Genomic DNA, 25,540 nt, shown 5'->3' on the forward strand with positions numbered 1-25,540 from the left:
ATCTCATGATTTTTTCCGTAGGCTCCTAATTGTCTCCCTGCTTTCATCTTCATGCTTCGTTAGTCTGGTGTCGAAACAGCAGTCAAATTGATCTTATTAAAAAGTAAGTTAGATCATATTACTTCCTTGCTTACAGCTCTTTAGTTGCTGACTTTCTTATTCATGGAAAATTCAAATTTCTTTCGTCCTCTAAGGCTCTACTTGACTTGGTTCCATTGTTTCTCCGAGCTTGTCTCCTACTACTCTATCCTTTCACACTATTTCATCCACACTTGCCTCCTCTCAACTTCTAGACGCATGCATGCTTCTTCTTAAGTCTTTGTACTCGCTATTCCAGATATCCATAGGGCATCCCTCACTTCCTTAAATTTAACTCAAAGATCATTTTCTCAAAGAGATCTTCCATAGGTATCCTAGCAAAAATTTAAACCTCTCCTTGGAGACATCACATATCCCCATACAAAACCTCATGTTTTTCTCCTTGCTATTTGCCATTCTCAAGCTATATTTTTTCTACTTATGTAATATACCTTCCCATCATTAAAATGTAGGCTATGAGTATAGAGATTTTTGTCTGCCCAGTTTACTGCTGCTTCTCAAGCACAAAAAACAGTGGCTGCTGTTTTTAATGGGAGCCCCAAAAACATTTTTATATGAATTTATACATTTTACTCAGTGACCCAACATAGCATTTCAATACTTCATAATTAAGGTCTCCCTTACAACTATAATGAATGTCTTTTCAGCATAGTAGTTCACGCATGGTTGAGGGTTTTCTGTCCTCTTTGTATTGCCATTGAAAGTGTGATCGAGTGTGCTTTCGAACACAGTGTAAGCTAACAGTGACACATTCTGCTCCTTGCAAAGAACAGGATTGATGTTTGGAGTGACCATTTTAATTTGGAGTGAGTTATTAGGAAGTTCATGGTGGCCATAAATGTAGGTAAGCAAGCCCTAGACCCTCATTCATCCATACAGCAGTAGTAAAACTCTTACTTTTATGGGTACCAGTGTGACACCTTTGTCTAGCTCTTAACCGATTTTGCATTTAGAATAGGAAGATGGATGGGTGCTTAATAGTGAACCCTAAGAAATAAAACCCATTGAGAAGTAGATATTGACTGGAATTCCTTGTGTAAAGTACCATATACCACATCACCAAGTAGATGGCTTTAATTTTTAGTACTTTTATAAATCTGAATCTTGTAGTTTTATCTCAATGGTTTGTTAGCTATTCATAATGAGACAGGATTTTTAACTACTATACATCAAATGTGTGGGCCTAAAAAGTAAAGTACAGGTAGGCTTCTCTAGCTTAATCTAAATCATTATTTAGGTTTTTTAAATAAGCAGTTATGGTTGAGGCAAAGATTATGTTAAGGGGAAAAAAATAACATTTTATTACTTATAAAAACTCACATCCAAGACTGTCTCGGATGGGCATATGAGGTTTCTAGGAAGTAATGAAATAGGGCTTTTTTTTTTTTTTTTTTGCTTGTTTACACTTAATTCCCAGATCTCCAGTCTGGATTTTAGCCCACAGAGCATTCTGTTGTGTTTTGTGCCAGGCAAAGGTAAGCAGTGTTAGACAAACTGTTTGAATATCTATCTATATGATACTTTAATATGTAATGAGGAAGGAAATGGTGGAAGAATAAATTATGGAGTTATGGGTTTGTCCTTAGCTCACTAAACCCTACTTGTGACCACTACTACATCAGAGAGACTGAGTGGCTTCCCCAGTAGAAAAGACATTAACTTTATTAATTCAAACAAATGATGTATCATATTATAAAGAGAATGTTCTGTCATTAAGGGTCAAGATTGAAAAAAGATACAAATTCTCTAAACCCTGAAATTTATGTCAAGCCCTTTAATGCTCTTTTCTGAAAAATAATTTTTGCTCTGAAAATCAATTACATTGGTTTTTTAATATCAAAATAGCAGTAATGAATATCTCATTTGTTCTTCTCAAAAGAGTATTTTATTGCCTCTCAGATTTTATCACTAATAAATACACCTTCTGTGGAGCCTTGTAGATGGACAGTTATGTGTGTTAAAGGAAAGACACGTTACAGATAATCTTTTATTTCTATACTACCCTGTCTAGCTGAACATTCCCAAGCTTGATCGATTGTAATATAAACAAATCCAAAGGATCCAGGATAGTTAGATTTCTCTTCAGTCTCCAAGTTGGAGGACTTTACCCTTTTCTGATACCTTCTGATAAGATGTAAGTTATCTGCAACCTTAGTCAGCTCTGATATGCTATCCAATGTTTAGAAAAGCAACCACACTGCAGCAGGAAGAAGTTTCATGGCTCACAGATACTGGCTTACTGGAATGTCAGTATCTAATTTTACAAACCTTCAAAACTGTTCCTTAAAAAAAGCTTCAAGTTTGGAAAAAAGTTCATGTTTTCCAACAAACAGATTTGGTTTAAGCTCTTCATCAGGTTATCTGAGATTTGATGAACCAGAACTCATGACAATGCAGTAGTGGCAGATAAGGAAAGTCTGGAAAAAGTTCAGGATAACCAACCAAAAAGCCCTTGATTAATTACATCAGAATTCCTGCTCTACTTACTCTCCAAAGTAATTGCTGAAGCTAGTAAATGTCCTCTCATTTTAGGTACAGTGAGGCTACTTTCTGTTCAAGTAATCTTAATAGTCAAGTAGCTGATGCATCCCTTGGGAAAATAGAATTTAAGAGACTAAGTCACCATCCTGTTGTGAAAATGTCCCAGAAGCATTTGTCACATAAGCTTTCTAAATGTAGACTACATTACTTCATATCTCCTTTCAGCCCTTAAAACTTCTGTTCCAACCACAACCATTATTCCAACCACAACCATTATTCCAACCACAGCAATTCTATCATTAACATACAATTAAGGGGCCACCTTGTGTAAAGTAGCTCAGTCTACAGAATCATTTGACCTCCCCCCTCATTACAAAAAAAAAAAAAAGTTGCATTTTAAAATAACTCACGTGTCTTTCAACTTTCTTTCATTTCCAGGCAGTTCTACATCACAATATCTCTCCTTAGAACTTGGAATTCCTTTCCTGTTACCTCTTCCTGCTTTGACAGTTTCTCATGTATTAGAGCTCTGTGGAGATGCTTCATATTTTATTCTAGCTTCTGTCATTTGCTTGACACAGCATTTCTAAATCAAAAGTATACTGCATATTCATGTTTCTCATAGAGTTTTGGGCATTTTGGTTACAATTCTTCTTTATGTAGGGATGCCCCTTTTATTATTATAAAAGGGTTACTGTCTTGAACCTACCCACAAGATTTTATTGCCTTTACCTACAAGTGCAACATCCAAAAATGCTTCCATTCTTTCTCAGATGTCGTTTACAAGAGTGATGCCCTCCAAGCTTGACAAACACTACATCTAAACATAAACTAAATCACAAGCCAACATCTAGTCTTACAATGAAGCAGTACATCCTCCAAAATTCATATTTTGCTAGTTAACAGGCCCTGGAGACACTGTTTCTACTAACATGTCATAAAAAAAGCCCGTTTGCAACAAATAGATGTAATGTCAAATTGGATTCTGACTCCACTGACTTCCCCAAATTGAAAAATGTTGCTTCACATGTACAACTTAAAATAGTAGCTAAACACTTAAGATTGCTTTCCCTTGAGGATACTGGTTCATGGAAATAATGTCACCAAAATTAAGAGACAACTAAAGGTATATTAACCAGTAAATCTGACAAATTTAACTTTCAGATAGATTTCAATTTTTTAATTTGAACACAAAATCATAAAGGTTGAGGACAGAAAGGCTACTGTGAAATGCAGTTTGGTTGGTTTTATCTATTTAGCAAAAAAAAAAATCTGACAATTTGGATTTCTTCTGCCTTTTCTTTCTTTAAAATTTCTGGGTAATTTGAAAGATTACTGTTTTTTAAGTATATCCTCATTTCACTTTATACTACTAAAGTTTTTGCAAATCAGTTTTGGTCACTGACAAACTGAAGAGGAAATGGAATTACTGATGAAACCAGTTTCTTCAAAAATTCTGAAGAATTTCTCATTATAAATAGAAATCTTACTTGTAAATGTAAAACAGAATACAGAGCAGTAGAGGAACAGGCACCTTGACTGTACCATAAACATGACATTAGCTTGTATCCAAATGTGTTTCTGAGTGAGGAGAAAGACTACAGGCTTAAGTTCAAGAGAATGCTGGGTTTGTATTTTGCTAGCTCTGTGGGGTTATATTTTTATATCTCCAGGAGAATAGCCTTATCATTCTATAAGTATTTACATAAATACTTACGGTGTTAAAATGTTTTAGAAGCTATCTAAATTATCAAAAAGAATATAAAGAGCAACTTCATAATTATGTCTACAATTTGCTGAATACCATTATGTCCCAGGCATTATCTACTTTACTATATATTTATTTCCATTTCTATCACACATCTAAATACTTCTCATTTAATCCTTATTACAACAACTGAAGGTATCTCTTAGGTCTTCATTGAACAAAAGAATCAAGGCTTAGAAAAATTAACTTTTCAAGTATCACTCAAAGAGTAAGCTTCAGAGCCCAATATTTGTTTGTAGATCTGTGCATTTCTAAGTAATTTCTTTTAAACTGTATACTATTAAAGTTAGAAATATAATAAACCCTTAATTGTACCAACAAATTTGAGGAGATACAGGGTTCTAGAAAACAGAGAACAGCATTAGTTACTTGCCTGGCAGTTACGTTGATAATTATGAAAATGTTTGCTTCTAGGCCTGCTTGCTTCTCTGTGGTCTCCTTGTTTAAACATCAGAATTTCCTATATCATTGAAACTGAAGAAAAGAGAGGGCCTATTCTTATGTAAGAAATTAATTTCTAATGTTTTTTATTACAATTTATGTGCTTATTTTGAGTAACATGGAAAAGACAGATTTTAAAAAGTAGATAGATGTAAGGAATAAAAATTTAAGATTAAAATCACATAATGCCATTTAGCTATAATCCCTGTTGCTATGCAGACTTCTGGATAGAGCTAGGTCACAGAATCTGGCACCTTTGACAGAGTATATAGCACTGCCTTTTATTTTTTGATAAAATATTTTCACAGCATTAAAGAATTATGGTGTTTGACATTATATTCACATCACAGTGAACTATACTAAACATCTTGTGGTTTTAAGGCATGTGGGTAAAAAGTTTTGAGGTTGACCTTTTGTAAAAATCTGTACAGCTTTGGATCATTTAAAAGACTCATTAAAACTCATGCTAGGATCTAATTCAACTACAGTGTTTATGTTGTATAGTTTTATTTATTTTCAGACACTCCCAAGTATGTATGATAAATTAAAAATTATGTCTCAATAGCAAACTATAGAGATTCTAAATTAAAGAATGCCTGTATCACTTGTAGTGAAAACCATTTTAAGCACTTTGAAATTTCAACAGATATTATAGAAACTCTTGAATTTTTTAGAGTTAAAAATATTATACAAAAATATCTTGATAAACATTTATTCCAGCTTATATTCCCAATTATGAGTAGCATCTTAAAATTCTTTGTTCCCTTTTTTCTTTACAAGTGTTTAACAACTTTTCTAATAACCTTGTGGTACGCTTAGTGTATTTCATTAGTTCTCACTTAATCTAATGGAAATGAATTTAAGAATAAACAACATAATTATAAAAATTATTTTCTTTTGGAATAAATTTGTACCTACCTTTATTCAATATTAAAGAAGCTTTATAAGTACAAATGTGTATAACTGAATTACTTTAAGCCTGTAACAATTTTGCCTATGTCAACCTCCAAATTAATTATATACATCAAATAACTCTAGGCTATTTGTCATCCAACTTAAATTTTCCTTCTACAAAAGGCATTTTAACATAGTCAAAGGTTACTGAATATAAAGGCTATATTAGAAAAATAAATATCATTGTTTTACTGAAGATAGATTCATTAAAGCCTCCATGGGGAGAGACGGAGAAGATGGCGGAGTAGAAGGACGCTCTTAAGTCACCCTCTCCCACAAATACACCAAGACCCACATCTACAGACCCACTCAGCCAACCAGAGCACCTGCGGAACTCCGACAGAACATCGCCCTCTTCAAAAGATAAAGACGCCAAAAATCTGGTAGGAGAAAAGGAAAAAAGAAAGAACAAAAGGCAAAGCAGCGCGGGACGGGTCCCGCGGGGAGGGAGCGGCAAAGGAGGACTGGCGCTCGCTCGCTGGGTCTCCTCTCTCCAACTGAGGCCAGCGTGACGGAGGGGGAGCCTCCGAGGCTCAGATCTGTGCAGAGCAGCCCTTGTCTGACAGAACTAAGTTAAACGGGCACAGAGGGTCCCCCCGACAGCCAGCCTGAGACGCGGGCCGGCAGCGGCGGGCAGGGCCAGGCTGCACAAGCCGGGCGGAGGACGGGGGCGGCTGCACGGAGGCAGCTCTGGGGGACTGCAAGGGGCTGGGCGCCGTGGCTGTGGGTGTACAGGACAGAACAACCTGGGCCCTCCATAAAACAGCAAGGTTGATGTGCTCTCGGGGGAAGGGTGCATACCCCCATCTCTGAAAACCCGCGGAAACTTTTCGGGGGAACAGAGGCGGGGCTCAGGCACAGCCGCCATATCCTCCAGCACTGAGCACCCAGGCGGGGGCGGGGGCGAAACCTGCATCCACACCGAAGGGCTTAGCAGCCTCAAAGGCCAGACCGAGACGGGCCTACAGCCCTGGGCAGATAGGATCCTTCCATCCTGGTCCCTTAGAGAACTTGCTCCACAAAGACAAACAAGGAGCTGGGTTTTGGCTCGGAGCAGGGACAAGGCTGTCCCTCGGTCTTCCCCGAGCCCACCTGCGGAGCGCCGACCAGGGCGGAGCGCGCAGTGGAGCTACCGGCAGCACAGGTAGAGGGAGAGCGGCCCCCCCGCCTTTCGGGCAGGAACACAGCCCTCCTGCCTGGCCAGTCTGCAACATCTGACTGCAGCATCCGGAGGGGCAGTGACCCGCCCGCCCACAGCAGAGGAGAGCTGCACCTGACCCCCTGTTAGGAGGAGGCGCGATCTGCTTGCGGACAGGTGCTGGGAGTAGCACAGAAGAGGGTGCCAACGGAGGGCCTCTGAAAACAGCAAGCTGAGCTTCCAAAACAGGACGAAGACAGAAGGACTTCACATTAAAAGCACACAGACTCCAGGAGAACACCGACAACCTCCCCCCCCCTTTTTTTTAAATCTGTTTTTACCTGTTCTATTTTCTATTACTCTCTTAATTTTTACTTCTTAATTCATTTCTATTTCTCTTGGGTTTTGATGTCCTGTTACTGATTAGACACAGGTTTCGAATACATCTATTCATCACCCCCCCTTTTTTTTTTTAAAAGGTTTTAAAAGGACGTCTCAACCTGATTAATACTCTGCTTCAACTTGCTCTTCTATTATTCATTATACACTGTTTTCAAACCCTTTCTCCCCTCTTTTAAAATTCTTCCTCTCTCTTATTTTTTTCCCTAAGTTCTATTCCTAAATAGGCATTAGATAGATAAAATCCTTGAGATACAAAATAGACAACTGATACTCCATAAGCCACAGTGCCAGAGAGGTATGAGCAAGATGAAGAAGCAGAGAAACCTTTCCCAATTAAAAGAACAAGAGGAATCCCCTGAAAGATCAATGAAATAGACATCGATAGCCTACTAGATCAAGATTTCAAAAAAGGAGTGATCAAATTGCTGAAGTAATTAAAAGAGATAGTGTTTACAGATATAAAATATGTCAAAAATGAAATTGAAGCTATAAAGAAGAGCCAAGTAGAATGGGTAAACTCATTGACAGAGATGAGGAATGATCTAATAGATGTGCAAAGCCGACTAGACAATGCAGAGGAACGAATTAGTGATCTAGAAGACAGAGCAATAGAAAGCACCCATTCAGAAGAACTACAAGATAAGCAAATAAAAAATAATGAAAATAGCATAAGGGACCTATGGATAATATAAAGCATCCCAATCTTCGCATAATAGGGGTCCCAGAAGGGGAAGAAGGATCAAAGGGGATTGAAAAGGTTTTTGAAGAAATCATGACTGAAAACTTCCCAAACTTAAAGAAGGAATCAGATATCCAAGTACAGGAAGCTCAGAGGGTCCCAAACAGGAAGAACCCAAATAGACCCACACCAAGACATATCATGATCAAGATGGCCAGAGTCAAGGATAAAGAAATGGTTCTAAAGGCAGCAAGAGAAAAGCAAAGAGTGAATTAGAAGGGAACCCCCATAAGGCTCTCAGCTGATTTCTCTACACAAACACTACAGGCCAGAAGGGAGTGGCAAGATATATTCAAAGCCCTGAATGAAAAAAAGATGCAGCCTAGGATACTTTATCCAGCAAGGCTATCCTTTAGGATAGAAGGAGAAATAAAGAGTTTCACAGACAAAAAAAAGCTGCAGGAGTTTAGCAACACTAAACCCATGCTAAAAGAAATATTGAAAGGGCTATTCTAAATAGAAAAGCAGCAGGATGCTACAGAAACGAGAAATGTACAACTGGAAAGGTGATAACTCATGAATTTCAAATAAAGAAAACACGAAATTATAAAAGAAGACATACAAATCACTGAGAGTGGGAGAGGGAGGCAGGGAAATGTAGAATATTTTTTTCTTTCTTTTTAAAATTTTTTTAACAGTAGGATGGGTTTGAGATCATGTTACTATCAGTTTAATAAAAACAGTTATAGTAATGGGTTAATAGATTTACAAAAAAAGGGTAACCACAAGTCAAAAATTTACAAGGGAGTCACAAAAATTAAATAAAATCCATGATAATACAAAGGAAAATTACCAAGCCACAAAAGGAAGAAGAAAGGAACAAAGAGGATATACCAATTCAACTGCAAAAATAAGTTCAAAATGGCAATAAACACACATCTATCATTAATTACTGTAAATGTTAATGGGCTAAATGCTCCAGTCAAAAGACATAGAGTGGCAGACTGGATAATAAAGCAAGAACCTTCAATATGCTGCATACAAGAGACCCACTTTAGGGAGAAGGACACATATAGATTGAGAGTGAAAGGATGGAAAAGGATATTCCATGCAAATGGAAAAGCCAAAAAAGCAGGTGTTGCAGTACTGATTTCAGACAAAATAGACTTTAAAACAAAGGCCATAAAGAAAGATAAAGAAGGACATTTTATAATGATTAAAGGAGTGATACAAGATGAAGATATTACACTCGTTAATATATATGCACCCAATATAGGAGCACCTAAGTACATACAAAAATTACTAACAGAGATAAAGGGGGATATTGATGGGAATACAATCATAGTCGGAGATTTTAACACTGCATTAACATCACTAGACAGATCTTCCAGACAGAAAATAAACAAGGCAACAGAGAATTAAATACTACAATAGAAAAACTAGATTTGGTGGATATTTTCAGAGCATTACACCCCCAATAAATAGGATATAAATTCTTTTCAAGTGCACATGGAACATTTTCCAGGATCGATCATGTACTTGGGCACAAAAGAAACTTCAACAATTTTAAGAAGATAGAAATTATCTCAAGCATCTTTACTGACCACAATGCCATGAAACTGGAAATCAACAACAGTGAAACAAAGAAGAAAAAAAGGAAAGCATGGAGATTAAACAATATTATTGAAAAAACAATGGATCAATGAGGAAATCAAGGCTGAAATTAAAAAATACCTTGAGACAAATGATAATGAAAGCACAACCACTCAAAACCTATGGGACACAGCAAAGGCAGTGCTAAGAGGGAAGTTTATAGCGATACAGGCCTTCCTCAAAAAAGAAGAACAATCTCAAATAAACAAGTTAACCCACCACCTGAATCAATTAGAAAAAGAAGAACAAAAAGCCCCAAAAAGCAGCAGAAGGAAGGAAATAGTAAAGATCAGAGAGGAATTAAATACAATAGAGATTAACAAAACCATAGAAAAAATCAACCAAACCAAAAGCTGGTTTTTTGAAAAAAGTAAATAAAATCGACAAACCTCTGGCCAAACTCACAAAGAAGAAAAAAAAGAGCACAAATTAGCAAAATAAGAAAGGAAAATGGAGAAATTACAACAAACAAAATAGAAATACAGAATATCATACGAGAATATTATGAAAAACTATATGGAACCAAACTGGATAACCTAGAGGACATGGACAAGTTTCTGGAAACATACTGTCCACCAAAACTGAATCAAGAAGAAACTGAACACTTGAACAATCCGATCACTAGAAAGGAAATAGAAATAGCAATTAAAAACCTCCCTACAAATTAAAGTCCAGGACCGGACGGCTTCACCGGGGAATTCTACCAAACATACAAAGAAGAACTCATACCAGTCCTTCTCAAACTCTTCCAGACGATTGAAAAGGAGAGAATACTCCCAAACTCATTCTATGAAGCCACCATCACCCTGATACCAAAACCAGGCAAAGACACTACAAAAAAAAAAGAATTATAGGTCAGTATCACTGATGAACATAGACGCCAAAATCCTCACCAAAATTTTAGCAAATAGAATCTAACAACACATAAAAAAGATTATACATCATGACCAAGTGGGGTTCATCTCAGGGACACAAGGCTGGTTCAACATACGCAAATCAGTCAATGTAATACATCACATCAACAAGAGAAAGGACAAAAAACACATGATCATCTCAATTGATGCAGAAAAAGCATTTGATAAAATTCAACATCCATTTATGATACAAACTCTCGCCAAAGTGGGTATAGAGGGAACATATCTCAACATAATAAAAGCTATATATGACAAACCTACAGCCAGCATAGTACTCAACGGTGAAAAACTCAAAAGCTTCCCACTAAAATCTGGGACAAGACAAGGATGCCCACTATCACCACTCCTATTCAACATAGTCCTGGAAGTCCTAGCCACAGCAGTCAGGCAAGAGAAAGAAATAAAAGGGATCCAAATTGGAAAAGAAGAGTTAAAGTGTCATTATATGCTGATGACATGTTACTATATATAGAAAACCCTAAAAGGTCCACACAAAAGCTACTAGAGCTGATTGAAGAATTCAGCTAGGTAGCAGGTTACAAAATTAACGTTCAAAAATCAGTTGCATTTCTTTACACTAACGATAAATCAACAGAAAAAGAAAGTAAAGAAATAATCCCCTTTAAAATAGCACCCAAAGTAATAAAATATCTAGGAATAAATCTAACCGAGGAGGTGAAAGAATTATACACAGAAAACTATAAACCATTGATGAAGGAAATTAAAGAAGACTTTAAAAAATGGAAAGATATTCCATGCTCTTGGATTGGAAGAATCAATATTGTTAAAATGGTCACACTGCCCAAGGCAATCTACAGATTTAATGCGATCCCTATCCAATTACCCAGGACATATTTCACAGAACTAGAACAAATCACAATAAAATTTATATGGAACCATCAAAGACCTAGAATTGCCAAAGCATTACTGAAGAGAAAGAAAGAGGCTGGAGGAATAACTCTCCCAGACTTCAGACAATACTACAGAGCTACAGTCATCAAGACAGCATGGTGTTGGTACCAAAACAGACATACAGACCAATGGAACAGAATAGAGAGCCCAGAAATGAACCCACAAACTTTTGGTCAACTAATCTTCGACAAAGGAGGTAAGAATATACAATGGAGTAAAGACAGTCTCTTCAGCAAATGGTGTTGGGAAAACTGGACAGCAGCATGTAAAACAATGAAGCTAGAACACACCCTTACACCATATACAAAAATCAACTCAAAATGGATTAAAGACTTAAACATAAGACAAGATACAATAAACCTCCTAGAGGAAAACATAGGCAAAACATTATCTGACATACATTTCAAAAATTTTCTCCTAGAAGAAATAAAAGCAAGAATAAACAAATGGGACCTAGTGAAACTTACAAGCTTCTGCAGAGCAAAGGAAACCAGAAGTAAAACAAGAAGAAAACCTACGGAATGGGAGAAAATTTTTGCAGGTGAAACCGACAGAGGCTTGATCTCCAGACTATATAAGCAGCTCATACGACTCAATAAGAAAAAAATAAACAACCCAATCCAAAAATGGGCAGAAGACCTAAACAAGCAATTCTCCAAGGAAGACATACAAATGATCAAAAAGCACATGAAAAAATGTTCAATATCACTAATTATCAGAGAAATGCAAATCAAAACTACAATGAGGTATCACCTCACACCAGTCAGAATGGCCGTCATTCAAAAATCCAAAAATGACAATTGCTGGAGAGGCTGTGGAGAAAGGGGAACCCTCCTACACTGCTGGTGGGAATGCAGTTTGGTGCAGCCACTGTAGAAAACAGTGTGGAGATTCCTCAAAAGACTAGGAATAGACTTACCATATGACCCAGGAATCCCACTCCTGGGCTTGTATCCAGAAGGAAATCTACTTCAGGATGACACCTGCACCCCAATGTTCATAGCAGCACTATTTACAATAGCCAAAACATGGAAACAGCCTAAATGTCCATCAACAGGTGACTGGATAAAGAAGATGTGGTATATTTATACAATGGAATTCTATTCAGCCATAAAAACTGACAACATAATGCCATTTGCAGCAACATGGATGTTCCTGGAGAATGTCATTCTAAGTGAAGTAAGCCAGAAAGAGAAAGAAAAATACCATATGAGATCGCTCTTATGTGGAATCTAAAAAACAAAAACAAAAACAAACAAAAACAAAGCATAAATACAGGACAGAAATAGACTCACAGACAGAGAATACAGACTTGTGGTTACCAGTGGGGTGGAGGGTGGGAAGGGATAGACTGGGATTTCAAAATTGTAGAATAGATAAACAAGACTACACTGTGTAGCACAGGGAAATATACACAAAATGTTATGATAACTCACAGAGAAAAAAATGTGACAATGAGTGTGTATATGTCCATGAATGACTGAAAAGTTGTGCTGAACACTGGAATTTGACACAACATTGTAAAATGATTATAAATCAATAAAAAATGTTAAAAAAAAATAAAATAAAACAAAGCCTCCATGATGGAATGACATGATAGATCACAATATATATAAATTTTATATACAAAAATTATATACATAGCATGCATGTTATATATAAAACATACGGTACTATTAATATTATAAAATTCTTTACAACATAACAGTTGATCTTTAGTATCTGATTTTTAAGTTTTTTATAGGAATGACGTATTTGCTTATGCATCCAAATATTTTTTTTCAGATTATTTGTGACATACATGGTTGTCAGATTGGTTCTTTAGAATGATGAAAAATAAGAAATTTGTATTTATTAAATTTGAAATAATATGGCATCACTTAGAAAGTTTTACTTAATAAAGCAGATTTTTAAACTACGTCACTTCTCCTAGTTAGTAGGATTTAAATATTAGAGAATAAAATTCTCATCAGAAATATTTGCTGTCATCAGTAAGATTAAATTTAAAAATAGTTTTGCTAACTCTAATTATGAAAGTTTGAAAGCGATTGCTAGTGCCCATACAAATTAACATACAATGCAGTAGTACAGCTTCACATTTTCTTCCTGAAGCTCACAACTCTGTCTATCAAAATCAAACAAAGGGTGGATGGTTGGGGAAGGGGCTGAGGAGCTGCAGGGTACCCATGTCTTCCATGGCTGACCTCAAACTTGGGCTCCCCCCAAAACTTTAAAAAGAAAAAAAAACCCCCAAAAACATATAAAACAGCATTCCCTTTCATTGATTCCTCAAAACTAGATACTTTGGGAAAATAGATTAAATTTGAAAGGAGATAGGATATTTGAAAATTGTATGTTGTCAACAAAAAATTCTGATTTTTACCATTTAACTGTGGTCATAATATTTGTACAAAATAAATGCTCACTGAAATTTAGGATAAATTAACACAGTATTGTAATCTTAATCTCAAATTATTAAAAGGAAGGAGTTTGATGAAGCAAGCAACTGAAAAAATGCAAAGAATTTTTGAATCTGGAAAAAGGGTGTAAAGTAGTTTACTATTGTAGTGTTCTTGCACTTATTCTTTGTTTGAAATACTGACCAAAAAAAAGTTTAAAAAATCTAGTTACAGATGAAGAAAGACACATAGCCTACTAACCTAGGCATACACTGCCTGCAGTTTCAAGTACTCCTTTAGCCATCAAAAATATTTTTATCTTACTTTAACAGTAACAAGGCTCTCTTTCTTTATTGCAGTTTATTGCAGATATAGCAATCACAAATTTATTAGCAAGAAACAGCTGGAGGCTTTTGAAGAAGGGTTAACCAAATAATATTTTAGAGGCCAATTTTAATAGATGATACTATAAAGGTAGGATTATACCACCAACTTTGGTTTACAATACGATGTGCTAAACAGTATATTATAATTTGCTGTCTAAAAACATAAATTGTTGAATTAAACTCCTTATGGTCTAATTCATTTTGGGGCTCTTACAAGCTCTGTGCCTATAGGTAAATGTCTTAAGTCTTCTTTTAGTTCCCAAAGCTAGAAAATGGGTACAATAACAAACAAGTGAAATAAAACTAGCCCTTTGGTTATTATAAGGATTAATTATATGTAAATAAATATGTATGAAATATTTATAAGATAGGTACAGTAGGGGCCATGCATTAGAGCAGTTACTCTTAAACCTGTATAACTTGACTTTGTTTATTTTAGACAGCTCATCTACGGTCTGCACCACATCAAGTGTTTCTCTGCTATTCTGTAGCATTCTCTGCCTAAGAAAATATTTGTACTTCAGTCAGATCATCATTGTTCAATAAATGAATGGGTAGCTGAGTGAATAAATAATCTAGTATTTGGTCTGTCTTGGAGAGAAAATCCACACATAGAAATAAGTAAAACAGAAGATATTATGCAAAAATTCTTGTGTTTCAGCAAAGAAAATTTAAGGATGTTGGGTGAGAGGTTTGGGAAGGGTTGATAGAGAATACCCAACACTGAGGATATTTAAGGTGTGGTTTGATAGGTAGGGGTTTCATACATTGAGATGGGATAGAAAAGCAGTTTAGAAAGAGCTAGCCAGGTGAGAACACGCTGAACCGATTGTCAAAACCACAGCAGCGATAAAACACTTTTAAAACAATTTTATCTTTAAGCTATAGTTGATACCATCTTTATTTCACAGTCTCCTCAAAATGTTCTGCTGCTCTTTAGTTCTGCTTTGGTTTTCATTGAGAGTATTGAACTTAAAAAAAAAAAAAAAGATCTGAGGATTAATTTAGTCAGTCAGTGTGGGAACTCATTCGTGGTGGAGATGGGGGAGACCACAAGATCAGTGAAAAGGTGATGCCAGTTAGGAGATACAATCATCCAGCAGTAAAGATCCCCACAGTAATAGAACAATAGAAAAGAGTTTGGCTACAGGAACCATAAAATGCTATATAATAGATTAAGCAAGGAACATGACCAAGAAACATGACCTCTATAAAGAATGCTATAAAAGTTTAAGTGATGTAAATGAAAATTTGACTAAATGGAGAGAGATCTTTTGGGAGGAAGACTGCATCATGCAAAGATGGCTGACTCCTAGGTTTAGTGGAGTTTAATCCAAATCCCATAGGATTTTCTAAGAGTATCCAAAGTTAAGTTCATCTAAAAAAGAAGATAGAACTATTTAAGTTGAACAAATAAATTTGTTTTTTGAGCATTTCTATCATATATAAATATTTATATTCAACAAAAATTAAAATATGGCATTAAGAAGAATAAACAGATAACCAAGGAAATGAATACTATTATTTCTGTGAATTTAGGAAAGCATAAACAAACTCTAATAATATCAGGACACTAAGGGACTAAGTGTAACAACTTCAAAAATGATTAAGCAGACACCTTCTCACACTATATATACATATTCTTTAGAGAATGGACCATGAACAAAATTAGAAAATAAATTGCCTAATTGTATGTATAGAGGTAGTAGTCTAAGATAAAAAATATAATTGCACAGAAACTATTCATAATTCTAATTACATGATTCTACCTTAGTATATCAAAAGTATACAGGTGACTGAGAAAATATAAATTCATGAAAGTAAACCAACAAATGAGATATATCATTCTATTGCCTGCTAGATTAACCACAGTGAAAATTTGGAATAACCAGTGTTGAAAATTTATCGAAACTTACTTTCACACATGTTGGTGCTGTAAGGTGAAAATATATCATAACCTTTTAGCCTACCCTTCTCACTTTGGGGAACCTATTAAATTAGCAGAACTTATTAAAGATGTACTACTTAAATGTAATACAAACAGTATTTTGATGATAATCATTCTAATATATATAACATCCTCAAATCATAAAGAATATTTATAGTCTCACCATAAAAAATAAGATTTGGTCCTTTGATGAAAATGTATAGTCTGTCAAAAATGAGTTACAAAACCAGTGAGGAAATAGCAATGTTTGTGAAAGTAACTTTGTGTTTATGTATGCATGTGGGAGGGACGGTACTTACAGATAATCTCCAAAAATGTGATAACATTATTTTCTTTCTTTCAACTGTAGTGTCTTTGCCTATTCAAAGACCTAGCAAGATTTCTGTGACCACAAAGAAAAAAAAAAGTTTGACAGTGGAGTACCATCATACGTGTAAAAGCACATATAAAGCACACGGCAAGGAGCCTACACCTGATTTACTTTTACTTTTCTTTACCTGCCCTTTTCCTTAGCAATCTTAGACCCTATACTTTTACACAACACTTTGGATTCAAATAGGAGTAATACTTTAAACATTTTTTATAACTTGAATAAAGCACATACTGGTAAATTTACATATGTATACGTCACTTGAATCAACCAAGAAAGTACAGCTCCTTAACTTTTAGATAACTGATCACAGCTTTCTCATCTGTAGTGTAACAAAAAATTAAACTTGCCAGTAAACAGTCTATCAGTCTTTCCAGGTTGAGCTGCCCCTGTTGCATTTTAAAAAGTGTTTTCAGTAGGTAGACAAAATAGTGTCTCACTGTAATAAACTAGCATTGAACCAGGAAGATAATTATCTAATAAGCTGTGTACATACAGTACTTACTGTATTTATTTTTAAAATAGTAAGAGGTGATCAAATGTGCCTCAGTTCAGGGAAAGAAGTTACAAGACCATCATATATCTTTTTTCTGGATTTCTTGCTCATTAAGCAACCTTCTGACAAAATTTTGATTTTCCAAGTACCTAAATACTGAGAAAGGATTATGATATAGGATGTAAGTGCGTATTTAAAATATTGAAAATTAATGAAATCTTTTCATAAATGTGTTCACTTCCATTTTAAGTTTTTAATCAGAATCATGTAATTCTGAGTAACATGAATCAATTCTTAAAGCATGATAGAGTTGAGTGTTCAAGACTAAAAATTTGAGAACTGCAGCCTGGTCTCAATGTCAGTACCATGTGAGTAAGTGAGGGGGTTGGAGGGAAGGACACTTCAGCCCTCCACCAAACACCAATTATTAGTATAGGCAAAATGATGTTTTCTGACATTTGGGGGGGGAACTATGTAAAGGAGCTTGAAGTTACCTGCCTCCACTTTCCAGTATCTACAAATCTACATTTGAGGAAAACCCTGAATTTTGCAGACCAGTCAGTGTTCCATCTCTCTCACCTTCTAGGCTGAGAGAGGACATATTTTTGACATGTACAAATTTTGCCTAATTCCTGGGAACTGATGGAAAAAGCTAGTTTCTCCACAAACTCTTCCTCAGACTTTGTCTTTAGAACCAAAAAACTCAGATGAAAACAAAGTTATTACGACTGCTCTGGAGAGACTTGTTTCATTACAGAGAGTTATTAACAATTAAAATTCTATCTACTTAATGCATGTACTGATGGCTGCTCTACTTAAGCTATGTTCCAACAATATAAACCAGAAATGGATATAGACAGGCCCACCATCAGTCCCAGGTCTTGGTGTCCACACTGAATTATAGTAAATCAAATGCAAAGATTTGCTTTGTGTGTATCACTTCCTTCCCTGTTAAAATGTTATTACTGTGTAGCAGGATAGTTATTTCCACTTTGCTGACCAACTCTTCTTTCCTTCAACCATTACTATTTGTGGTTAATTTATATACAGGTCTATTCATATTAGATCCCACAGATTGTACAAAGTTATATGTATTTCAAATATATAAAGAGAAATAACCTAAGATTAAGTGTTTCAGAAGCTGAAGCAATTACTACAGTAGATTTCAGGTAAAAGAAAAATAGCTTCAGAAATTCTATTTGGGGAAAATAAAAGAGGAAACTATCTTAAGTTCATGAAAATAAACTAAACTGAATGTTCTCAATAACTGACCAAAATTTTGAGAGATTAGTTCACCGGGTTTATAAAAATACCTGCACTTCTTTTCAATTAATTAAACATTGCTTTATTTAAATGGCACAGTATTATTTTTACATAATTTTGAAGTTATTTATATTTTTAAAAGCATTACTGAAAAGAACTGCAGTATCCAAGATTCTAAAATATTTTAATAAAAATAATAAAATCTAACTATAGCTTATTTTTCATATCATATATTCGGATTTATATTCATAAAACATCTCAAAGAATCTTCAGTTTGCTTCTCAGAATCTTATCTATGCGCATTTGAATTTGTCTTACAAGTGGAGTAGTTCAAGGTCACCAAGTTATTATACTCATAAACTGAAGGAGCATGAAGGTGCATTTCAGAATATTTAAGTCAATTTCAGTAAATGAATGAATTAATAAAGGAACTGACGTATCAATCATAAAGGTAAAGAGAAAGGAAATGCAATAACCTAATTAATAATCCAATCCAAATATTCATTAGAAATGAAATCAAATAATTACTGGCTTTGGGTTGAATCCAGACACTTTTTAAAATCTGACAATTTTATTAGCACATGAAAGCAGTCATTATTTACTGTAAACAAATTTATACATGTCTGTAGTAAGCATTTTAATTCCAATGAAGATATTGTATCTATGCAATTCTGTTGGACAACCTTCAGATCTGCATTAGCTAATTATTTCATAGTGTAGGCTGTCCCTTTGTGGAAAAATCTTCAAGATGTGCAATATTATATATCAACCTATAAGTAACAGATAAAAATTTTTAGAAATGAGGGAGATAGACTGTATGGCGACATAGAAATTGAAATCACCTTGTCCATCCTGAGAGAGCATGGGCATCTGATTTTCTATTAGCTAATTAAATGCATTTTCATAATAAATGAGGAAAGAATGAAGCCAAAAGAAAGATTATGTTTGCAAAGCTGAAATATTACTGTATTATATTTAAACTTGAAATCCAAATTCAGACTTTTTAAAGTTTTGCCTCTTTCCCCCAATATTTATTTGATAATTTCATGAGACACAAGCACACTTCCATAATTTTGTGTCATAACGTATGTGCATATGTATACACGCACATATATGTGTATATATACATACATATTTTTTAGAAAGACAGTTATTTTGTTTTTTCCTTTTTGTTTGAATTCCTTCTACCTCCTTTCTCCTTCCAACACAACCAAACACGGCTCTCCACCCTTGGTCATCAATGTTAACAACTTTTTATAAATATTTCTATATTTTTTCATGCTTGTGTATTTTTACTAAAATAACTTAGAGACATACACACATATGAACTTAAATGCTTTTTGTTTTCTGTATCTTGTTTTCTCCCCACTCAACAATATCTCTGAAAATCATGCAAAACAACAGGTACAATGATAGTATACTTATTTTTGTGCCTAAAATACTTTCTGCTATGGACAGGCATGATATGATATGGTCCACTATTTTCCTTTGCTGGCATTCACTCAAATTACAGGTTTTTAACACCATAAAAACACAAAACTATCCTTGTATACATGTCTTTTTTTTTTTTTCCCTAATACTTAGAGGATAGATTTTCAAGGAGTGCAATTACTGGGTTTACAGAGTACAAGTACCCGTATATTTAGTCTGCTTTCACCAGCAGTGTATGACGAGCTTTTGTTCACTCTTCAAGCCAGTAGTAGGTACTAGAGTTTGTTTTGGCCTTACAGTCTAACATGATGAATTGTTTGTACAATGCATTTCACCAGCTACTGGCAATGTGGGCAGTTTTAAATATGATTTGTTACCTTGATTTGATCTTTAAAAAATATATACTGATATTTATATTAGATATTTTCTTATGATTTTGTTAAAAACTCACTCCATATAATAAATACTTTAAAGTTTTGTGCATTGCTTTTTTTAATCAAAATCTACTGATTGTTTTTTGATGGTATTTATGATGCCTTATACTTCAGAGTAAGTTCAGTGATCATTTAAGGCTAACATATAGCATTTAATGCTAAAGTATAAAACACCAGATATATAAAATATAAGGCACCATATATATATACATATAAGGCATCTATGTTACTAGTTTTGGTTAAAATTGTCTCCTCTGTGCCTTCTTTTTCTTGCAGTATATTTACCCTGCATATTCACATACATATTTTAGACCATCAGGAATATATTTGTGCATATGATAAAAGATAGAAGTTGTATTTTATTTTCTTCCAGATACATAGCTATTTGTGCAGTCACTATTTACTAAATAGGTTACTTAGTAAATACAGGTTATCTTTTCTCAATTTAGGTTTACCTTTTCCATTTAAAAAATTAATCCATCATTTATACTGAGATCTATTTCTAAATTATTTATGCCATTGATCTATTTATCAATTTCTATAACAATACTGTAATTTATAATGGCTTTGTAACATGTTTGTTTTATGGCATGTCTTTCACTATTTTTTAAACTTGTTTTGACAATTCTGAAGCTAAATATAGAAGATGACAGGGATAAAATCAGAGTCAGTCAAATTTTTTCCTCATATAAGATTTGAGATTAATTTAAGTTAAAAATTTCCATATGAATTCAAATTATGAATTCATATTGCATCAATTTTGAAAATTGATTTTTATATTATATATTCCTATTACAATGGAAGCATATCTATTATACATCTCATGTTATTTAGTAAGGTTTTACAAGTGTCTTTATCCAGCTTCATATTTCATTTGTTGGAATTACTTATTTTCCAGTTTTCCCTATCGAGCACGTAATAGCTTATCTAATTTCAGTAAATGGCACTTTTTGCTGGATTAGGAAGAAAAGCTTTTGTTATTTCTCCATTTATTTACAAATGGAGTATACCTTCTACCTAAAGAAATGTCTGCTTGTTTATATAATAGTCTTGTTAGTATCATTTTTTCTTCAAGTTGTTAATTTAATGAATTATGCTGACAATTTTTAAAAAATTTATTTTTCATAATTTGAATGAAGTTGGCTTTATCCAATATCTTAGTTCCTATGATTTTGTTGGATCATCTTAGTATTTTATGTGGAAACATTGTTTAGTTAGGAAAATGCCATTTATACTATACAAGATTTTAGTATGAAAATTGTGTTCATTTACTAGAATGATTTGGATAATTTTGTTATGTCTTTGGTCTTAGGTACTTAAATTTGAAATTATCTGCTCTTTAAAAATACTCTGAAACTCAGATATAATATTCTAGTTTGGGTACTCTTTAAAAATCCTCAAATCTCTTATAGTAATTGGGCTAGTTGCAATTTCTACAAGTTCTTTGGTCAATTTTAGGTACTTAAAATTTTACTAAGAAATGATTTTTTTTAAAGTTTTCAATAATTTGCCACTGTTACACATAGTAATCTCTTGTTAAAAATTTTAACTATTTCCAATTGTTTTCTTTTTTTTTAACTCTTGTAAATTCTGTCTCATTCTTTTTAAATTGAAGTATAGTTGATTTACAATGTTGTGTTAATTTCTGGTGATTTATTTATAAATATATATATATTCCTTTCCTTATTCCTTTTTTATTATAAGCCATTACAAGGTATTGAATATAGTTCCCTGTACTATACAGTAGGACCTTGTTGTTTATTTTACATGTAGCAGTTAGTATCTGCAAATCTGGAACTCCCAATTTATCTCTCCCCATGCACGTTCTCCTGATAACCATAAGTTTGATTTCTATGTCTGTGAGTCTTTCTCTGTTTTATAAATAAGTTTTTTTGTGTGTGGCCTTTTTTTTTTTTTCCAGTTTCTACATATAAGTGATATCATATGGCATTTTTCTTTCTCTTTCTGGCTTACTTCACTTAGTATGATGATCTCCAGGTCCATCGATGTAACTGCAAATAGCATTATTTTTACTCTATATAGATGTGTCATTTCTTACTCCAAACATCCAGAATTAGAGTTGACCCTCTATATTCTCCAGGGGGATCCATCCTAGAACCTGTACAAATACCAAAATCCCTGGATTCTCAAGTCCCACAGTCAGTGCACCATCCATGGGTTCTGCATCCCTGGTTTCCACCAGGGATCCAACCAGCCGTGGATGTAGCATGACCCACCATTGGTTGAATCTGTGGTTGCAGAACTTGTGGATAGGGAGCACCAATTGTATTAATTTCACAATTTGTACCACTACCTAGGTCACATTTCCATTTGGAATCAGACAAGATAGCTTGTAAAATATTTACTTTTTAGAATATTTAGTGACTTTTCTTTTTGCCTTCCAGTACACACTTGAGTTCATGATTTTTTTTGCCATATATATCCAAATAAATGTGACAGAAAATGACAAGAGTATTGGAGAATTAAATTATACCTGTCTTTTTGTTGTTGTTAATTTGGTTCACTTCTGAATGTGAGATATTTTAACTCTTTTATAAGTACATGTTTGCAAGTTATGATTGTATTTCTACTAATTTTATCTTGTATATTTTGATTATATTTTTTGCAAAATGAATGGCTTATTATTTTATGTTACTATATAGCTTCATGATTAACATTAAATTACAACTTAACTGCCATAAACATTGTAATTTTTGCTTCCCTTTCTTGATCAATCTTTAATTTTCTCCTTTATTTTCAGAAGCAAATTGAATCTAGTTGTTTCTATTGTTTGTTATTCTTTTAATAAGCTATTATTATTCTTGTTTCACTTGTCAGATTTTAGTATTGCTTTAAGAACTCAGGTGACAGTCTCATTTTTCTTTTCCTTAGACTTCAGGAATTCTAAAAGAATATGTCCAAGCATTTTCTTTCTTCCAACTCGGTAAACCTTTTCATAGAATCAATTATCTTCCAGTTCATACAAAATGTCTTCTTTATGGCATAGTTAACAATGTTTCTCTCTCATCTGGAACGTCTGTATTTACAAGTAGACCCAATTGGATCTATGTTCCAAGTGGTTTTTTTTTTTTTCGCTTTAGCATTTGCATCTTTTTCTATTGTTGTTTGTGTTATGAAGAGAATTCTTGTGTTTTGTTATCCAGTTCACTTAAAGAGGATGCAAAATAAATGGAAAAATACCCTTGGATGTTTATGAATTTTAGGTCCAGAAAATCTATAAATTGCAGTTAATGTCAATATACACTTTCAAGGACTGAAAAGATAAGAAAACTCTAAAGCATATATTCTTAGAAAAAGGATTAGGAAAGATGGTTGTGCTTTAATTCTTTCAGGTGAGTTCTGCCAAATAAAAGAAGAGAAAAGTAAAACCAATGTAAAAAAGGGAATGTGAAAAGTATCAAACAATCTAATATTCCTATCAATCAGAATTTATTCTTTAAGGTTTCAGACCAAAATTCACTTTTTTCTTCCACTTTGGTTTACTCGTCTCCTAAATGTAGATTATTAATTTAATATAAAAAGTATGAAGGCTATGTTATGTAATTAAAGAAAAGGCAACTATCACACTTTAAATATGTGAATGGAATCCAAAGATTCATGATATAAAGCACAAGATGTTCATTTTAAGCTTGATTTTTATGTTAGTAAAATAATTTGTCAATCTAATTAGAAATTTATATTTTAATATATTACAAAGAGAAGTCTGGAAACTTGTATACTTGAAAACTTAAGTTCTAGGTGGTTCAGTCCACATTTATCTTTTAAAGAGTCAACCAAAACTTTCAATTAATTTAAGATTAAAATAATTATGTTTGACAATAATTTAAGACTAATAATTTAAATTACTAACTCATTTCAATGGAAAGTTTAAAATATATTTTATTTTTTAAAAATATGAATTTTCTATGAGTATGTTAACAATGTGGAATTTTATTCTGCAGTAATCATATTTTGTCAGTTTCACTGAATTCTTTTTTACTCATTCAGAAATATTTGACAGCTTATGACAAAACCAATGTGGAGTCATTTAAATCATCTACCTGACACTGTTGTTTAAGTATGAGTCATTTTTTTTAAACCATGTGATTCTCATTCAGTTTTTAATTATATATTATCCTCAAATCTCCAGGGAATTTTGTAGATTGATTTTTTTTATCAGTACAAAAATTTATCTGAAATTTGATTTTTTTTCTAGTAAGATTTTGTTAGAAAGAGGGGGGAGAAAAAATGCATAGAATTATATTCATATGAATCATATTAATATATTCTTTAGATTTTCCTCAAATTCTTTAATACGTAGTTTTGAAAAAATATATTTACACATATCTTGATATGCTGATAATTGTGAAAGAAATAACATTTAAACAATTCATCTAAAGTTTAAAAAATGATTTTTTTCTTTACTTGAAATGTGAATCATTTATATGGAAACAAAGTTCTTATTAGTGATATAAAACTGAACACAGACGATTGTAAGTAGGATATATATAAAGAAAACAATCCCTACTAATGAAGTAATCATCTACAACACAATAGTGTAAATACATAAAAGATGCTACTTCTATTTACTGATTGTTTATTCTTTTAGTGTATATATTACACATTTAAAAGGAAACCATATGCTTTTAAACACTGAAACCTTTTTTGAAATATGTATTTATTATAAATGTTATGTTTTCTTTCTGAGTTATCCAGCGATTGTTTTAAATCTGTATCTTTCAGGAAGCTCAGTTGGCTATGATACCATACTAGTGGTGAAAATGTTCCAGAAGGATTGTGAATACACTCTGTTAAGCTTGTTTACGAGATCTTGAAATGCTGATTTTAACCCTGGAATGAAGGGCATTTTTGGTTGAACAGTAATAGTTTGGTTGAACAACTGGTACAAGTGGAAAAATTTAATTGCTGTTTGCTAAATTCAGGGCCTTAGTTCTGTGGTGACTATTGTATATTCTCAACAAATACGTGTTTAATAAACAATCAGGACATTAAAACATTAGCAAATTTTGAGGCTGATAGACCTATTTTCAAATCCTAGTTTTGTAATTTTCCAAGTATGTACTTTAATGAGTTATTCAATCTCAATACCTGTTACTCATTTTATGCAGTGGGTATTAGAAACTACAGAGCTTACAAGACTGTTTTAAGAAGTAGATGACTGTGTATAGAAATAGATGCACAACATACTATTCCTTGTATTATGACTGTTTATGTATTTGAAATTGAGGTCAGATTTTAAGCTAGTGGTAGTGACATCTCAGAATAGCTATGCAGATATTCTTCTATTTTAACTTGGAAAATATAGAGCATAACATAATTATGAAATAATAAGAAAAAAAAGATAGGAAAAA

At 33.6% G+C, this 25,540-nt stretch overlaps 1 long non-coding RNA gene across 16 annotated transcripts in view; it reads right to left on the reverse strand.

Annotated features, from left to right (window-relative positions):
• LOC140686459 (uncharacterized) overlaps window positions 1-25,540 on the reverse strand; it is a 102,196-nt gene that overhangs the window by 52,629 nt on the left and 24,027 nt on the right. Inside the window, exons 2-3 of one of the 16 annotated variants that reach the window (XR_012060305.1) lie at window positions 4,722-4,822; window positions 2,991-3,109 (exon numbers count right to left, since the gene is read on the reverse strand). The exons of 11 other annotated variants lie outside the window; for them this stretch is intronic. This is a non-coding gene — a long non-coding RNA (uncharacterized lncRNA). Of the gene's footprint in view, window positions 1-2,990; window positions 3,167-4,721; window positions 4,841-25,540 lie in introns of all 16 variants that reach the window. 4 more of the 16 variants (XR_012060301.1, XR_012060311.1, XR_012060313.1 and 1 more) reach the window with 4 other exon arrangements.

Source organism: Vicugna pacos, chromosome 2, assembly GCF_048564905.1.
Source record: "Vicugna pacos chromosome 2, VicPac4, whole genome shotgun sequence".
In the NCBI taxonomy this organism is placed as follows: Eukaryota; Metazoa; Chordata; class Mammalia; order Artiodactyla; family Camelidae; genus Vicugna; species Vicugna pacos.